The sequence below is a fragment of the Bidens hawaiensis genome, unplaced genomic scaffold, assembly GCF_021521415.1.
Source record: "Bidens hawaiensis isolate Kalapana, Puna unplaced genomic scaffold, B.hawaiensis_p1.1 tig00008656_1, whole genome shotgun sequence".
NCBI lineage: Eukaryota > Viridiplantae > Streptophyta > Magnoliopsida > Asterales > Asteraceae > Bidens > Bidens hawaiensis.
In genome coordinates this window covers 238,500-255,739 of record NW_027491626.1, presented here as the reverse complement: position 1 = coordinate 255,739, position 17,240 = coordinate 238,500, and positions in this window count along the sequence as shown.

The following is a 17,240-nucleotide window of genomic DNA, read 5'->3' as shown; positions in this document are numbered from 1 at the left end:
GATCGAGCAGATGGAAACCCGAATGCGGGTTATGGTGGCGGTGTTGGTGGCGCTGGTGGCGGGTGATGGTGGGGTTGGTTTACCACCATGTGTAGATGTATTGATAGTAGAATCTTGAACCGCTTTTTGATACTCCGTGTAAGTAGTTAGTGGTGATACTAACACGGAGTGAATCTTGTTTAGCTATAGTACAACCACTGGCCCATAGGGGGTCTCTTGTAGGGCACATCATTATCGATACTTTTGGGTATCATTCAAGCACTGACCCATTGCGGGTTATGTCGAGGATGATACCAACATAGGCCCTTTGTATTAAAACCTAGTTATGTAATGTTGACTGAAAGTATGTAAATTGGTATTGTGTAATATGTATCAATGTTTACTAATGAATGAAATATGTATTGTGTTTTATATTTTGAGATGGTATTGATTATATGTATTTCTTTGATGATTGTGTAGAATGGCACCGAAACGATCCACGAATATATCGGAAGTAGATGTGAGCCGTTTGATTGCTCAACAGTTGGAGGCGGCGATACCGGATATAGTATCGCGCATCGCCGCCAGTATTAATAACTCAACCAATCCAACCCCTCCGAGCAACCAAACGCCCATAAATAATGATGGGGAACAAAACGCTAATCCTCCAAGGAATGACAACACTATGCCGAGTACTGACGCACCGCCTACGGTGGTCGCTACCGACAGTAATGGCCCAATCCCTACTGTAGAGACCAACCGCACTGGACCATCCAGGGGTTGTTCAATCAAGGACTTTATGTTATGCAAGCCTTTAGAATTTAACGGGTCGGAAGGACCGAATGGGCTAGTGAAATGGATAGAGAAAATAGAGTCAGTGGTGAATATCAGCAACTGTCCCGAGGATTGTGTCGTTAAGTACGCCACCTGTACGTTCACAGACCATGCCTTGACATGGTGGAACACCATAGTACAGACTCGAGGTCAGGCGGTGACAAACCGCATGACCTGGACAGAGCTTAAGGATCTTGTTTTGAAACATTTCTGCCCAAAGAATGAATTGCAGAAGCTGGAACATGAGTTGTGGAACCTAGAGATGCATGGGGCGGATCACTTGGGATATACCAACCGGTTTAATGAACTATCACGATTAGTACCGTGGTTGGTCACCCCGGAGACGAAAAGGGTGGAACGTTATATTTGGGGACTTACTCCGGTAGTGAGGAGTATAGTTAACGCGGGAGGGCACCAGACGTATGAGGGTGCAGTGACACAAGCTGGTATTGTCACGTATGATTTCTTAAGGAGCGGATCGATAAAGGCGACAGGAGAGTCGGCCGGGGTAAAGCGAGGTACGTATGACAATAGGATCCGAGAGAAACAGCAAAGTAAACGTGCTAGACCCACTGCTCAGAACTACGCCATGACTAATTCGGGCGGAAGGCAAGAACCGCAGAGGGGAACGTTTCCTAAATGTGGAAAATGTGGTTACCACCATGGGGGCGTGTGCAAAGCGGTGGTGTGCCACCGGTGTGGCAGGACTGGGCACTACGCACCCAGTTGTAGGACAAACTTGAACAACCTGAACCGCCAACCGCACCCTATCCGTGCGCAATCATTTAGGAACCAACCAACCCATCAGCAAAACCCGCAAGGAAACCAATTGGTGACCACCAGCCGTGCTTGCTACGAATGCGGAAGCACAGATCACTTCAAGAAAAACTGCCCGAAATTGAATCAGGAAGGAAACGGGAGGCAACTCGCGGGTCAGCCATCGGCGTCCAATCCGGCGCGAGGCCGGGCATTTGTGATGGGAGCGAACGAGGCGCGCCAGGACCCCAGCGTAGTGACAGGTACCTTCCTCGTCTCTGATCATTACGCTTCTGTATTATTTGATACAGGCGCCGATAGAAGTTTGTCTCCGTTAGATTCCTTTCGATAGCAAACCTTCCTATTGGTGAAACCATAGAACCTTACACCGTAGAAGTCGCTAACGGTAAGACCATGATAGTCAATCAAATTGTTCGGAATTGTCCTTTTATTCTAAACGAACAATCCTTCCTGATTGACTTGTTACCGGTAGAACTGGGTAGTTTTGACGTGATAGTGGGAATGGATTGGTTAGCACGCAACAAAGTAGAAATTAATTGTGAAAAGAAACTCGTCAAAATCCGGGTGTCGGATGACGAAGAAGTATTAGTGCAGGGTGATAAATCGGGCAATATGATGCCATTTATATCTCACCTCAAGGCACTAAAATATATGCGTCAGGGATGTGTGGCATATCTAGCAAGCCTGACGGCCACTGAATCTGAGGAAAAACGAGGTGGACGATATTCCCGTGGTACGCGAATTTCCACAAGTTTTCCCAGAGGAACTTCCTGGATTACCGCCAACCCGGCAAGTCGAATTCAGAATCGACTTATTACCTCAAGCCGGCCCTGTTGCTAAGGCCCCTTACAGACTTGCACCGTCCGAGATGCAAGAACTATCCAACCAGTTGCAGGAATTGTTGGATAAGGGGTTTATACGTCCCAGTTATTCCCCGTGGGGTGCACCTGTACTATTTGTGAAAAAGAAGGACGGGAGCCTTCGAATGTGCATTGACTACAGGGAATTGAACAAGTTAACCATCAAAAATAGGTATCCTCTTCCCCGAATCGATGATTTGTTCGACCAACTACAAGGTGCGAGCTATTTCTCAAAGATTGATCTTAGATCGGGATACCACCAAGTTAGGATTCAAGAGGAGGATGTCCCAAAAACCGCGTTTCGGACTCGCTACGGCCATTACGAATTTTTAGTTATGCCTTTTGGGATAACAAATGCGCCGGCGGTGTTCATGGATCTCATGAACCGAGTCTGTAAACCTTACCTCGACAAATTCGTCATTGTATTTATTGACGATATTTTGATATATTCAAAAAGTAAAGAAGAGCATGAGCGACATTTGAGGTTAATTTTGGAGCTTTTGGATCAGGAGAAGTTGTATGCAAAATTCTCCAAGTGTAACTTCTGGTTACAAGAGGTACAATTCCTCGGTCATGTTATAAACCACCAAGGAATACACGTTGACCCGAGTAAGGTTGAAGCTATTAAGAGTTGGCAAGCGCCTAAATCTCCAAAGGAAATCCGCCAATTCTTAGGCTTAGCTGGGTACTATCGTCGATTTATTGAGAATTTTTCCAGCATTGCCCAACCTTTAACCCTCCTGACTCAAAAGGATCGGAAGTATGAATGGGGTGAAGAGCAGGAATTGGCGTTTCAAACGCTAAAACAAAGATTGTGTCAAGCGCCAATCTTAAGTCTCCCCGACGGAGACGATGGATTTGTTGTATATTGTGACGCATCCCGTAGAGGGTTAGGATGCGTGTTGATGCAAAATAAAAAGGTCATAGCCTATGCATCTCGACAGTTAAAAGTTCATGAGAAAAACTACACTACTCATGACTTGGAGCTGGGAGCAGTCATCTTTGCACTTAAAATCTGGAGACATTATCTCTACGGTACAAAGTGCACCATCTTCACCGATCATAAAAGTTTACAACACATATTCGATCAGAAAGAACTGAATATGAGACAACGACGGTGGGTCGAATTATTAAGTGACTATGACTGTGACATACGATATCACCCCGGCAAGGCTAACGTTGTAGCCGATGCCTTGAGTAGAAAGGATCGAGTCAAGCCACTACGCGTGCGAGCGTTGGGGATGATAGTCCAGTCGAACCTTTCGGATTTGATTCGAGTTGCTCAACGCGAGGCGTTGAAAGAGGACCAATTGGATAAAGAAGGACTTTTCGGGAACGAGAAGAATTTCGAACGGCGTGTGGACGAAATTCTATATTTCAAAAGTCGGATTTGGATTCCGACCCTCCATGGCCTTCGTGAATTAATTTTGGACGAAGCGCATAAATCGAAATATTCCATACATCCGGGATCGGATAAAATGTACCAAGATGTGAAAGAATTTTACTGGTGGCCAGGTATGAAAAAGGATATAGCCACATACGTCGGCAAATGTACGACGTGTGCGAGGGTTAAGGCGGAGCATCAGAAACCTTCGGGAATGTTACAACAACCGGAAATTCCGGAATGGAAGTGGGAACAGATCACAATGGATTTTGTGACGCATCTTCCCAAGACGCCCCGAGGTTATGATGCAATTTGGGTAATCGTGGATCGATTAACCAAATCGGCACATTTTATTCCGATTAGGAATACCTATAACACCGAGAGACTTGCGCAAATTTATATAAATGAAATAGTGTCTCGTCATGGCATCCCCATCTCGATCATCTCCGATAGGGATAGCCATTTCACCTCCAAACTTTGGCAAGCTGTCCAAGAAGCATTGGGAACACGTATTGACCTAAGCACAGCTTACCACCCTCAGACCGATGGTCAGTCCGAGCGGACCATTCAAACATTGGAGGATTTGCTTCGTGCCTGCGTACTGGACTTTAAGGGAAATTGGGATCAACATCTCCCACTCGTTGAATTTTCCTATAATAACAGTTACCATAGCAGTATAAGGGCAGCACCTTATGAAGCATTGTATGGACGTAAGTGCCGATCACCACTTTGTTGGTCTGAAGTGGGTGACCCGCAGATCATTAGATCGGATCTGGTCCAGGAGACGACCAGCAAGATTCTTGAAATTAAGAACAACCTAAAAGCCGCACGGGATCGACAGAAGAGTTATGCCGATACCCGTCGAAAACCGTTGTCATTTGAGAAGGGTGAAAAGGTATATTTGAAAGTATCACCGTGGAAGGGTGTGGTCAGGTTTGGCAGGGCGGGGAAGTTGGCCCCTAGATATATTGGACCATTCATTATTACTGCAAAGATCGGTCCGGTAGCTTACCGACTAGAACTGCCTGAGGAACTAAGTGCAGTTCATAACGTGTTTCACGTGTCAAACTTGAAACGGTGTCTGTCGGATGAGACATCGGTGTTACCTCTAGAGGGTGTTCAAATAAGTGATAGGCTCAACATTGTAGAGGAGCCTATAGAAATAGTAGACGGGAAAATCAAGCAACTTAGACACAATAAGATCTCGTTGGTCAAAGTTAGATGGAATTCGCAACGAGGCCCAGAATTTACTTGGGAACGAAAGGATGAATTTCGGAAGAAATACCCCCACCTATTTCCTCAAAAGGAAGTAGTTAACGCATAAAATTTCGAGGACGAAATTTTTATAACGGGGGGAGAATGTAACGATTCCGGCAAATCCAGGTATACCCTAGCCGGAATATACTATTTACGTGTCATTAAATACCGATTATATGAGTTATAGTACATCTATACGGATATATATGATTCACAGTATGAATCATACTCAATTATATAGTGAATCATATTGGAATTTCGATCAACCAATGATCGGTTATTGAAACCCGAACGGATCGGGAATTACGTTGTAGACGGAATATATAATGTTAAGTGATGTTTACGAAGTATTAATGCTTCGGGATAGGTGAATTATAGCACAGAAAAAGGTTTTCGATTTAATGGTACGTCGGTACGCTAAACGAAACCTTTAACACCAAACCAAGCAAGAGACGATCAATCAAGCCGAAAAAGATGCGTAATTATTAATAATATGATGTTTTAATGTCATGGGTTAAGTTTTTAAGGTTTTTAAATCAGTTTTATATAAACTTTATGTTAACCCGAAAAAACGACCATTTTATGCTCGTTTTAAGCCGACATACGAGTTTAAACGAGAAACGAACTGAACCAGATTATCCACAACATTATCCGGATTACACAATCTAGATATGTGGACATGGTTTGAGATGTGGGACCCCCACACACACCCACAAAGGGGCCGGCCACCCTCCTAATTCATATTATCCTTCATATTTTTTTTTTCTATCACCAAAAACACACAAACTCTCTCAACCTTCAAACTTACATCCAAATCCTTGAGTTTTAAGCAAGAATCATAAGGTATAAACATATTATCATGGTTTAATCTTGCTTTTTAATTCCAAATCTTGAGAAAATGAGGTTCCAAGTGAAATATGGGTGAAAACCCGAGATGGAACCGGTTCTTGTGTGATCAAAGGATGTATACAAGTTATACAAAGGATCTTGATCCAAGTAATTAGTTAAAAGTGTTTAGAATAAAATTTTACGGTTAGAATCTTTGTTTTTACTTAAAAACCGACATTTTGAAAGAGATGGCTTGATTGTTGGTATAGTTTGCTTGGTATAGTGTTGTTGTGCTTGAAAGTGTTGTATCTAGCGGCTAGCAAAGGCTAGAAACCGAGATCCTTGCGATCAAAAGCTAGAAAACACAAAAGAGTTCGGTTTTCGTGTGTATGAGAAAAATGGACAGATTTTCGTGTGCTTAGAGTTGGGTCACGAAATTTCACAGAGATGATCTACACATGAAAATATGAGATCTGTGAATTTTTGGTAATTTTTGGATAAAAGATGAATATTTGGTGAATTTAATGCTCGGTTTTGGCCAAAAATAGTGAAAAATAGCTAAACATGATGAAAAATTCCGAAAAATTGCAGATAATCTTTTCATAACATATAAAAGTCACCCACAAAATTTCAGGTTCATTGGAGAAGTCTAAGTAAGCTTTTCGGTGAAACGAGTTCTAGGGCTTTCTAGCTCGGTTTTGGGTGAAAAAGGCTTGAAATATGAGTTTTAAAATCTGGAAAAATTCCAGAAAGTTATGAGGATGACAAGGATCATCCCAGAAAAATTTGGTATTTTTCTAAAGTGTTTTGATATTTTTGACATATTTAGTATTTTATAAAGATTTAAAAATAGGTAAAAATATGTAAATTTAGAAAAATAAATCTGGAAAAATTCCAGAAAGCTATGAGGATGACAAGGATCATCCCAGAAAGATTTGGTATTTTTCTAAAGTGTTTTGATATTTTTGACATATTTAGTATTTGATAAAGATTTAAAAATATGTAAAAATATGTAAATTTACAAAAATAAATCTGGAAAATTTCCAGAAAGTTATTAGGATGATAGGGATCATCCCAGAAAAATTTGGTATTTTTCTAAAGTGTTTTGATATTTTTGACATATTTAGTAATTTATAAAGATTTAAAAATATGTAAAAATATGTAAATTTACAAAAAATAAATCTGGAAAATTTCCAGAAAGTTATGAGGATGATAAGGATCATCCCAGAAAAATTTGGCATTTTTCTAAAGTGTTTTGGTATTTTTGATATATTTGGTATTTTAATAAGATTTAAAAATAGATAAATATATGTAAATTTACAAAAATAAATCTGGAAAAATTTTATAAAATGTTCTTTCTGTCAAAATAAGTTTTGAGCAAAATTTCAAGACCCGAGACTAAACGGGTAATTATTTGTGCTAAAATGAACATAAAAACAATTATTTAAAGCTTAAAACGTGTAAACCGGCAAAGTTCGCATAAGCGAGCTGACTGGTACACGAAAACTTTAAAATAGACTATTTTCATAAATCTAAGTAACTTAAGTAAAAATAAATCATCCGAAAATAATTCGGATGATTTGGGTAATTTTACCCGATTTTACCGTTTCCAGCACCGAAATACCGGAAACGGGCCCCACGGCCAAAACGGGGTGTCAAACCGAGCTATAATTTCATCACGATAATTGACTGTCAAACTCTAAGCAATGTCATAATCTGAGTCCTTAGAAGTGTCACGGGGTTAACATTGTCCCCCGAATCGAGTACAGTACTGGGTTAACAGTGTCCCCAGATGTACCGACTTATACATATTTAAGTTATGGAAATTGTATAGTAACGACTAGATATTATATTACAGATCCAGGCACGTAGCTGTTCTTAATATTACCCACCGACTCACGAAAGGTGAGTTTTCACGAGCCCCTTTTACTGAACTGTTTTGAATATTTTCCCGGGGCGGAAAGCATGTTATTATTTGAAATATTTAAGTACATACTGAACGTATGGAAACACTTGTATAGTTATTTATATATTGTTTATTGCTCAGAGTATATAAATTGTTATCGGATGGGGTTATTTCTGGGTTAACAGTGTCCCCAGGGGGGTTATTGGATATATTTCTGGGTTAACAGTGTCCCCAGGGGGTTATTGGATATATTTCTGGGTTAACAGTGTCCCCAGAGGGTATTGGATATGGTTCTGGGTTAACAGTGTCCCCAGAGGTTATTGGATATGGTTCTGGGTTAACAGTGTCCCCAGAGGGTATTTGATAAGTTCTGGGTTAACAGTGTCCCCAGAGGGTATTTGGTATGTACTGGGTTAACAGTGTCCCCAGGGGTTATTTGATATGTTCTGGGTTAACAGTGTCCCCAGGGGTTATTGATGTGTTCTGGAATGTTAAGGTTTTCACCTACGGGTTTAACAAAACTTCATCTTAACAAATGATTCTGTACTGATTTATGGTTTATAAAAATTCGTGAAACTCACCAACTATTCGTAGTTGACCCGTTTCTTACATGCTTTCTAGGTACACTCAAACTGGAATAAGTGATATGTGCTCGATGCTGTGCTATTTTGTGGATGTCTAGAGATCTATATTTTGAAATGAATATATATTAATGTCTTATCGGTAAAACTTGTGTGTAACACCTAGACAGTAACAAAACTCGCAACAATGTAATATATTATAAATTAATGTAGTGGTATTTTCTTCATAAGCAATGCTGTTGATATCAGATGTGTCTGTAGCATCCCGTGTACGTTTCCGCTGCGGTTACGGGGTGTTACATGTTACATGCTAGCCGTTGGAGGGGTAGGGTGGCTAGTGAGGGTACATCGGAGGCACAAGGGAGTGGCGGTGGAGAGAGTGGTGGAGGATCTATGGTTTGAAGGAAATAAAAGATATGTTACATGTCTTAGGCAGCAGAAGAGGTTAGAAGAATTTAGAAGTACATGGTCCATGTTTGTTTCAAGAAGAGGGCAGTCAAACCTTTTTTCTAATGAAATGTCTTCTAAAAAACAAAGACACTGCAGATTGAAACGTCTGCACGGTGGAGACAAAAGAGGTCAGGAAGAGATTTTTTGTAAAAACAAAGACGCCCTAAATCACAATTTATAAAGTAATACTATATTTAAATAGAAAATTTTCATTGCCTTCTAAACTTTGATACATTGACACACCAAACTATTAGTCATACATCGGCCGGGAGGAACACCAAAGAATACCCTATGGGACTAATGTAACATCCCGAAATTTCTAAAAAAGAAATAATATTTAATATATTATTTATTTATGATGAAAAAGTTTACTTGACTTAGTACGCAAATAATAAAATAATAAAGATGGAAGGATAATTAGGATTAAAAGATAAAATTAAATATGTACTAAAAGGGAAAGATGGGTCTTAGGTCCATGGGCTTAAGGAAGTATAAATACCCTTTAAACCCTAATCTGTTTCATTTTCCATTCATCTCTACACCATAGCCTACACCATCAAAAGCACACACTTAAGCCAAACACTCTATACTCTATTATATTCAACGGTTCTAGACCAACCAAAGGTAAGAAATAATTTATTTCAGTTGACCCAACATATTAGAACCCGACACCGTCGCCCCGTGATGCCGTATGAGCCGTTTGGATCTACATATAGCTTTATTCGGGTGTTTAATCAACCAAAAACGAGCTTAAGGACCGCCTTAGCTCAGATCTGGACGCCCCAAAGCTACTCAGACCATAAACGATCAAAGCCCACTAACCATGGTGGTTAACTGCGGCTGACGGTGCCAGAATCGAAGAAAAACCTCAAAAACGCGGAAAATGAAAGCTGAACTGAACATATGGCGTATATGCGTATATGTATATGTAGCGTGTATGTATGTTCGGCGTGTATGAATAGTCAACGTATAAGTATAAGATGAATAAATGTGTAAGTGTGTATGTCTGTATACGTATATAAACGTATATGTCTGTATGTCTGTATATGTATATAAACGTATATGTATGTATGCATGTATATGTATATAAACGTATATGTGTGTGTGTCTGTATATGTATATAAATGTATATGTCTTTATGTCCGTATATGTATATAAACGTATATGTAAGACATACACGCTGAAACTACTTATACGCCAGTTGAACTTATACGTGAAAATTATTTTACAAGATAAACGAAAGATAAACAGTGTATACGTACGTATATGATGATTAAGATAAGAATAAGTAAGGAATTAATAATAAAAGGTAACGTATAAAATGAATATTCGATTTGATTAAATAATTGAACTTTAGTTTTCTGATGCGGTTTTTAGTAAAGACTTATTAATGAAAATAAATTTTTCTGATGAGCTTAACCCCAGCCAGGGGCTCTGCCCCTTGGACCCCGCTAGGGGCTTCCGCCCCTAGAACCCTACTTCCAGGGGCGCTTCCCCCGGACCGCCGTAGCCAGGGGTTACAATAACCTAGAAATATGATATGGATAGGGCTAGTTAATTGATACATGTAATTGTTATACAGTTAGCCGTGCCCAATTAAGGAAATGAGTTACCATTAACTCTAAAAGGAATCGCTTACAGCAAAGTTTATAGCCCTTTTCTTTGTTATATTTTCGAGGTGTGTGCATACTCGATGTGGTTAGTTAATACATTTACCTTAAGTGGTAAGTGTATTCTGTAATATCCCATTTCCTGTCTCGGTTAATAAAATAATAATATTAATTATAATGTGTTAGGCTTGGATGTCGAGTTAAACAAATGTGGGTAATGGACTTGGATCATTAAGGAAGGAAGAAAGACCATGCACTTAAGCCATGACCCATAATATATAAACTACAACTATTCCTTCCACCAATTCCATACACCATCCAAAACACACACTTAAGCGCGCGCTCTCTCTCTCTCTCTCTCTCTCTCTCTATTTTCTCTCTTTTTCTAGCCGAAATAAGAAGAAGAAACCGAGCATCGATCCGAGGTAACGATGCTATGATCTTATATGGATCCAAACCCGCTATATCTAGTCGCGAAACGATGAACCGAAACCCTCAACCGTTAAAGTCACGAGATTCGGATGGAATCAGGTATAAGGCGATCGAATGACGAGCTTAGGTGTCACCCTAGCTCGGATCCGGAATGATCGAGACGAAAAACGTTGAAAAACGGTGTAAAACATGTTTTTCGGCCACCGCCCGGTTTCCGACACGGTGGCGCGGAATTTAAGGAGAATGTTAGAGAATGTTCTAACATTCTATGACCTAACCCTAGGAGCGTGTAACGAATTCTCTATGCCAATTCGGTAAGAAAAAAATAACAAATGAGATTCATTCGTTAAGCAATTCGTTACGGAAAACTAACAAATGAGCCCTTATTCGTTAAGATCATTAGTTAAGGAAGAATAACGAATGGACTTCCATTCGTCATGCCATTCGTTAACAGAGGACTAACGAATGAACTGCCATTCATTATGTCATTCGTTACGGAGAACTAACGAATGAACCCTCATTCATTATAAAGGTCCATTCGTTATGAAAGACCCGTTCATTAAGAAGAATCCCCATTCGTTAAGGAACTGTATAACGAATTAGAGTTTGAAAGAATGACAGAAAGGTCCCTGGACTTTGGATAAAATGGATTAATTATAAAGAAGCCCTCAAACTCTATGAGTTAGTAAATAAAATAATAAATAAAGAATTCTAATGGAAATTTCGCTAAGAACGGTTGATGGAATTCACACGTTTAACCCTAGCCAGGGGCTCTGCCCCTTGGACCCCGCTAGGGGCTGCGCCCCTAGAACCCCGCTGCCAGGGGCATTGCCCCCGGACCCCCCGTTCTTGGAGGGTTACAATTAAAATTGAAACATGATATGGGTAGCGATAGTTAATTGATACGTGTAATTGTTATACAGTTAGTCGCGCACAGGTAAAGAAAGGAATAACCATTAATGGTGAACGTAACAGAACGCAAATGAGTTTCTAGCCCCATTTCCTTGTTATCTTTTCGAGGCCGTGAGCATAATCAATTTGAATGTTAATACACTTACCTTAAGTGCAAAGTGTATGTCCTAATGATAGATGTGATAGTTATATTTATGTTATGAATGTATGCTTGTCGGTACGTGAATGATCTTCGGATATTGCACGTATCGCCAGGAAAGGTGTGTCTTACATAAGATGCATGAATGATATATGAATGGGTAAGAATATATATGAATGTATATAATAAAATGTACGTATAAAGAAGCGTAGGTATGGTTGATTGGATAGAAGGGACCAGACCCTAATAATATCTGAGATAGAAAGGACCAGACCCTAATAATATATGAGACAGAGAAGGAAGCGACCAGACCCTAATAATATCTGAGACAGAGAAGGAAGGGACCAAAACCTAATAATATCTGAAATAGAGAAGAAAGGGACCAGGCCCTAATAATAAATGAGATGGTAAAGATAGTATGTATGTAGTATGAAAGTATGAAAGTGTGATAGTAAGAAAGAATGTATGGATGAATGTATGAACGTACGAAATAAAGGTAACATGTAAAGTATATAATATGTATCTTCGGATGCGTATATGAAAGTAAATGTATGAATGTATGTTGCCTAATTAACTAGAACTCACTCAGAGTAGCTAACTTTTAGTATGCACGCATGTGAATAGATTAAAGGAGTTGGCTTGAGAGAATAACACATGGCAGGATTGAAGGGACAGAAAGGAGTTGGCTTGAGAGAATGACACATGGCAGGATTGAAGGTACTGAAAGGAGTTGGCTTGAGAGAATGACACATGGCAGGATAGAAGGGACTGGAATCCAGAGAAGTTTTGTCATGGTGTTTTAAATAAACCATTTATGTTTTGTTTTTAAGACAAGTATTGAATGTTTGCAATGAATGATTGAAGTTTTATATTCCGCGGAAAATTTTGATTAAATCTGATATTTAGAACTGTGTTTATGAGTAAACCCTACACCAATGTTGGGCACCAGGACCAGGGCCTTACATATTCCTTGAAAATTATGAATGAATGCTTGACCGTACGTGAACGATCTTTGGATATTGCATGTACTGTCAGGTGATAGTTTGAAGATGTGATTGTTTATATATTTTGTTTAGATGAAATATGTATGTTATGTATGAAAGTTATAAATGAATATAAAATAATGATAAGGTACATAAGAAGGGACCGGACCCTACGAATATTTCAGGTAGAAAAGGGACCAGACACTAATAATATCCAAGGCAGAAAAGTGACCGGACCCTAATAATATCCGAGGTAGAAAATGTACCGAGCCCTAGTAATACTCAAGGCAGTAGGGAGTAATGCTCTTTAAAACGTATAAGTATGTAAAGTATGAATAAATGTGAAGTATGAACGAAAGAAAGAAAGAAAAAGAGGAAGTGATATAATTACGTATGTACGAAAGAAAACATGTATCTATGGATACGTATGAGTAAGTAATATGTATCTACGGATATGTGTATATATATATATATAAGTATGTGAATGTGTTGTATGTTACATGCATTAACTAGAACTCACTCAACATAGCTGACTTTTAGTATGCACACATGTAAATAGGTTGAAACAGCTGGCTTAAGGGAGACACATGACATGATTTGAAAGGACTGGCATCCAATGAAGAATTGTCATGATGTTATAATAAGACATGTTATGTTATGTTTTCAAGGACAAGTTTAAAGGTCTGTAACTTCCGCGAAAGTTTTAATTAACTATGATATTTAGAACTGTGTTTATGAGTAAATCCAACGCCAATGTAGGGCACTGGGACCGGGGCCTTACAGCTAAAGCTGACAAGCAGCACATAACTTACGCCTTTCAATGAAGACCCAACCCAAAAAATTAACCACAACTTAGTGCTGGAACCATGCCCCATGATACCACTAATCAATTTACTAAGACAAATTTCTTTCAACGCCAAATCATTTGAGATTTTAACAACATGCTTCCACATACCATAAATCCAAACCTTAACCAGGATGAAATTCCACGACCTCGAGCTAAGGTGAATTGCCCAGATCACACTTCTCTACAATCCACTTATTTTGTCATTGAATCTCTAACACCACATGACAAAGCTTTTTCAAATTCGCATCACGAAGAGAATCCAGCCCTAACCACCAACCTAAACTAGGATAATACTTTCTACCAAGAGTCCTACATATATTTTGTTGTCTCATTCGAGCCACCCCAAAAGAAAATCCTCTACATCCTATCTAAGATATCGAGGAGACTAATCGGAGCTCTTATAAAGAAAAGAAATGCATAGGTAAAACATTTAAGGCCGATTTTATCATGATCAGCCTACCTCCAGATGATAGATTCTTAGCTTTCCAAATAGATAAATGTTTCCAGATGATGTCATAATTGGATTCTATGGGTTTATTAAATCAATATTCGCCCAATTTGGAAGCCAATGCGTTAAAGAGAAAAGGTTACCGATCAAACATCGAAAGATATTTTATATCAAAGCAGGTCCAAGTTATCAACACAAATATATATATATATGCGTGTGTGCGTGTATGTGTGTGTGTTAAAATGTATTATTTCATCGATTTAGTAATAGTATTAGTTTTAATGTTATGTTCTGTTTTATGTTTTATGTGGCTTTTGGAGTATAGACCGAATTTGGGCTCCTTAAAAGAGTTTGGGCCAATGTTAAGGAGTTAGCTACAAGTGCTGGAGTGTAACAACTCGGACTTTCCAAGATTTATTATTTATATTAAACCCCGACTAAATTCGATGCTCGGTAAATTTTATCGCTTTATCGAGTTAAATTAATTATGTTATTATTATTTAATTAATTATAATTAAATCCTTTGTGTTTTTGCACATTTAGCCCAAAACATAAGATTTATCTTCTTTTTGTCCATTCTCAAACACCAGGGTCCAGATTGTAATTATTGTTATAACCCATATCACCTAACTGGATATCCATATCCCAAACCCGTATCCATTTCAGTTTTCTTGAACTCGAATCCAATAATTGTTTACTTGTACCTTAATCTTCGTTTATTAGTTGTAATTGATCTTGGAAATCATCTAATAATGGTATTTTCGGCCTAGCCACTCCCAACATGTTAATTGTATCATTCTTGATCCGTTTCTCCTTATCAACCTAGCTCACAACCTAATAACCTTATTGGACACAAAAACAGTCGTAATATCTCAATTAAATCACAAGATACGACCTTTAATACATGGCCGTCATTAACCCCCTCTTTAGTTGGATTACTTTGGCTTGTTACCTGTTCGTTCATAAACTCTCACCTCTAGGCACTGGTGAGTTCAATTAACCCACTTCCGGTCATCATACGAGGTAAAAATTAATGTATTTTGATCGCGAGATCATGCTGAACAAAAGCCATATGGTTGATTTTATTAATTGTATCAGGTTTGATCAAATCTATTTGCTAGGTTTTATGTTCAAACTGGTTTAACCTGTTTATGTATTTAAATGATAGTTTCTAAATAAAGTTGGACGTCGCTAGTAGCCCAGCTAGTTAAAACACATAAGTCACGTGGGGCGGGTCACATGTTCGACCCCTGCAAACCCCGTATTTTTAGATCTTTTTAATCATTTTCTTTTTAAATCATTTAATAAATATATTAATAATAATAATAATAATAATAAATAATTAAAACTAACCGACTTAATAATACTTATTTTCTCATGTTTACATTCGTGTATATACGTGTATGTAAACATATATGTATATATACGTATATATAATATCACCTAAATTAATGTTATTGATTTTATATATATATATATATATATATATATATATATACATATACTAAAAGGTAAACTTTATATATATTTAACAAACTAATAATTTTTAAAAGATGTATTTTACTCATAATATTTTTACATAATAAATATTTTAATATACTTATATAGTTAACGAATTAATTAATTTAGAAGGATATATTTTATAAACTATATAAGTTTAAATAGTATATATAACTTAATAAATATTTTAACTATCGACTCTCCTATCCGATTCGTTAACTTTGTATCTTTGTATTCTATTATCCTTTATAAGCTATGTCGTCAACGCATGATTTCCGCGAATCGTCATTCTTAATATTTCTCTTTTCACTTTTGTTCGTCTATTTAAGTAAGTACCACATTCCCCCTTTTAAAACTCATTTTATACTATTTTGGGGACATATGCGTTTAATAATTATTTCCCTACTATTTAATACACAAACTGCAACTTTTGTCACTTGTGTTTAACGTTTTGTACCTTACTTGTTATGTGCCTATTTTCTTTATGTGAACCGCATTCGGAGAGATCCAGCATAATCTCAGAATAGTATGATCATACGACAGTCGTAATAGCTTCATGCTTTTCGACAGCTCATTTATTTACTTATTGGTTGAATTACTTAGCTCATTTGATTTTGATGTGCATTTATTATCTATTATATATATACATCTAAACTGGTGTGTTGCTCACTCAACCTTGTGTTAAATAAACTACTTTATTTTTAATGCATATGCAGGTAATCATGTGATGTGAAGTTAGTTCAAGTTTTGGAAGATCATTTAAGAATAAAGACAGAGAAAGTTAAAATGACATTTGTTTTTATGGTTTATGTTTGTTTGGTGAACTATTTGTCTTTTTGGAGATTGTATTGAATATTTTGTCTTAATAGAATTTTATTAAATAGATATTGAAATTTCCAATTTTGCGTAATAGTACCTTGAGAGCTGTGGACAATCAGTTCACGCCCCGGCATTTCCGCCGTATGTTAGGGTGTGACAGATTGGTATCAGAGTAGAAGGTTTAAGATAGGTCTTTAGTGGTGCCTTAGTAACATGCCTAGGAGCCCCATACGTGCTTATCTGTTTGCCTTATGTGTTTGAATTAATTGTTTACAGCTTTCTTAGATATTTAATTACGTATTATTTATTATTGTATTGTTATGCACACACACACAACTCCGAGGCTATGCCAACTTTTCGTAATTAGATTGCCTTTTTATTTTTGGGAAATTCCATAAGAATTCCATACTTTTTTTTACTCTACCCCTTAAAACTCTTCTCTTGCTTGCTTCATCTCGCCTGATAGTATGGCATTCAGTGACAGTAACAAGGCAGTGTTCGCGCAGTCCTATGGATAACCAGTAGAAAGTAGCCTCAACGCTCTTCCAATAAGAAACCTTACCACACCTTGAAGAGAAGCTCAGGTCAGTCCAACTCTGAGTTCTTCGGCATTCATTCGTCTTTCTTCCTCCGACCGAGTAAGAGTCATTCTAGGTTAGGTCTCTGGTTAAAACACTAAGATCTCTTTCTTTCA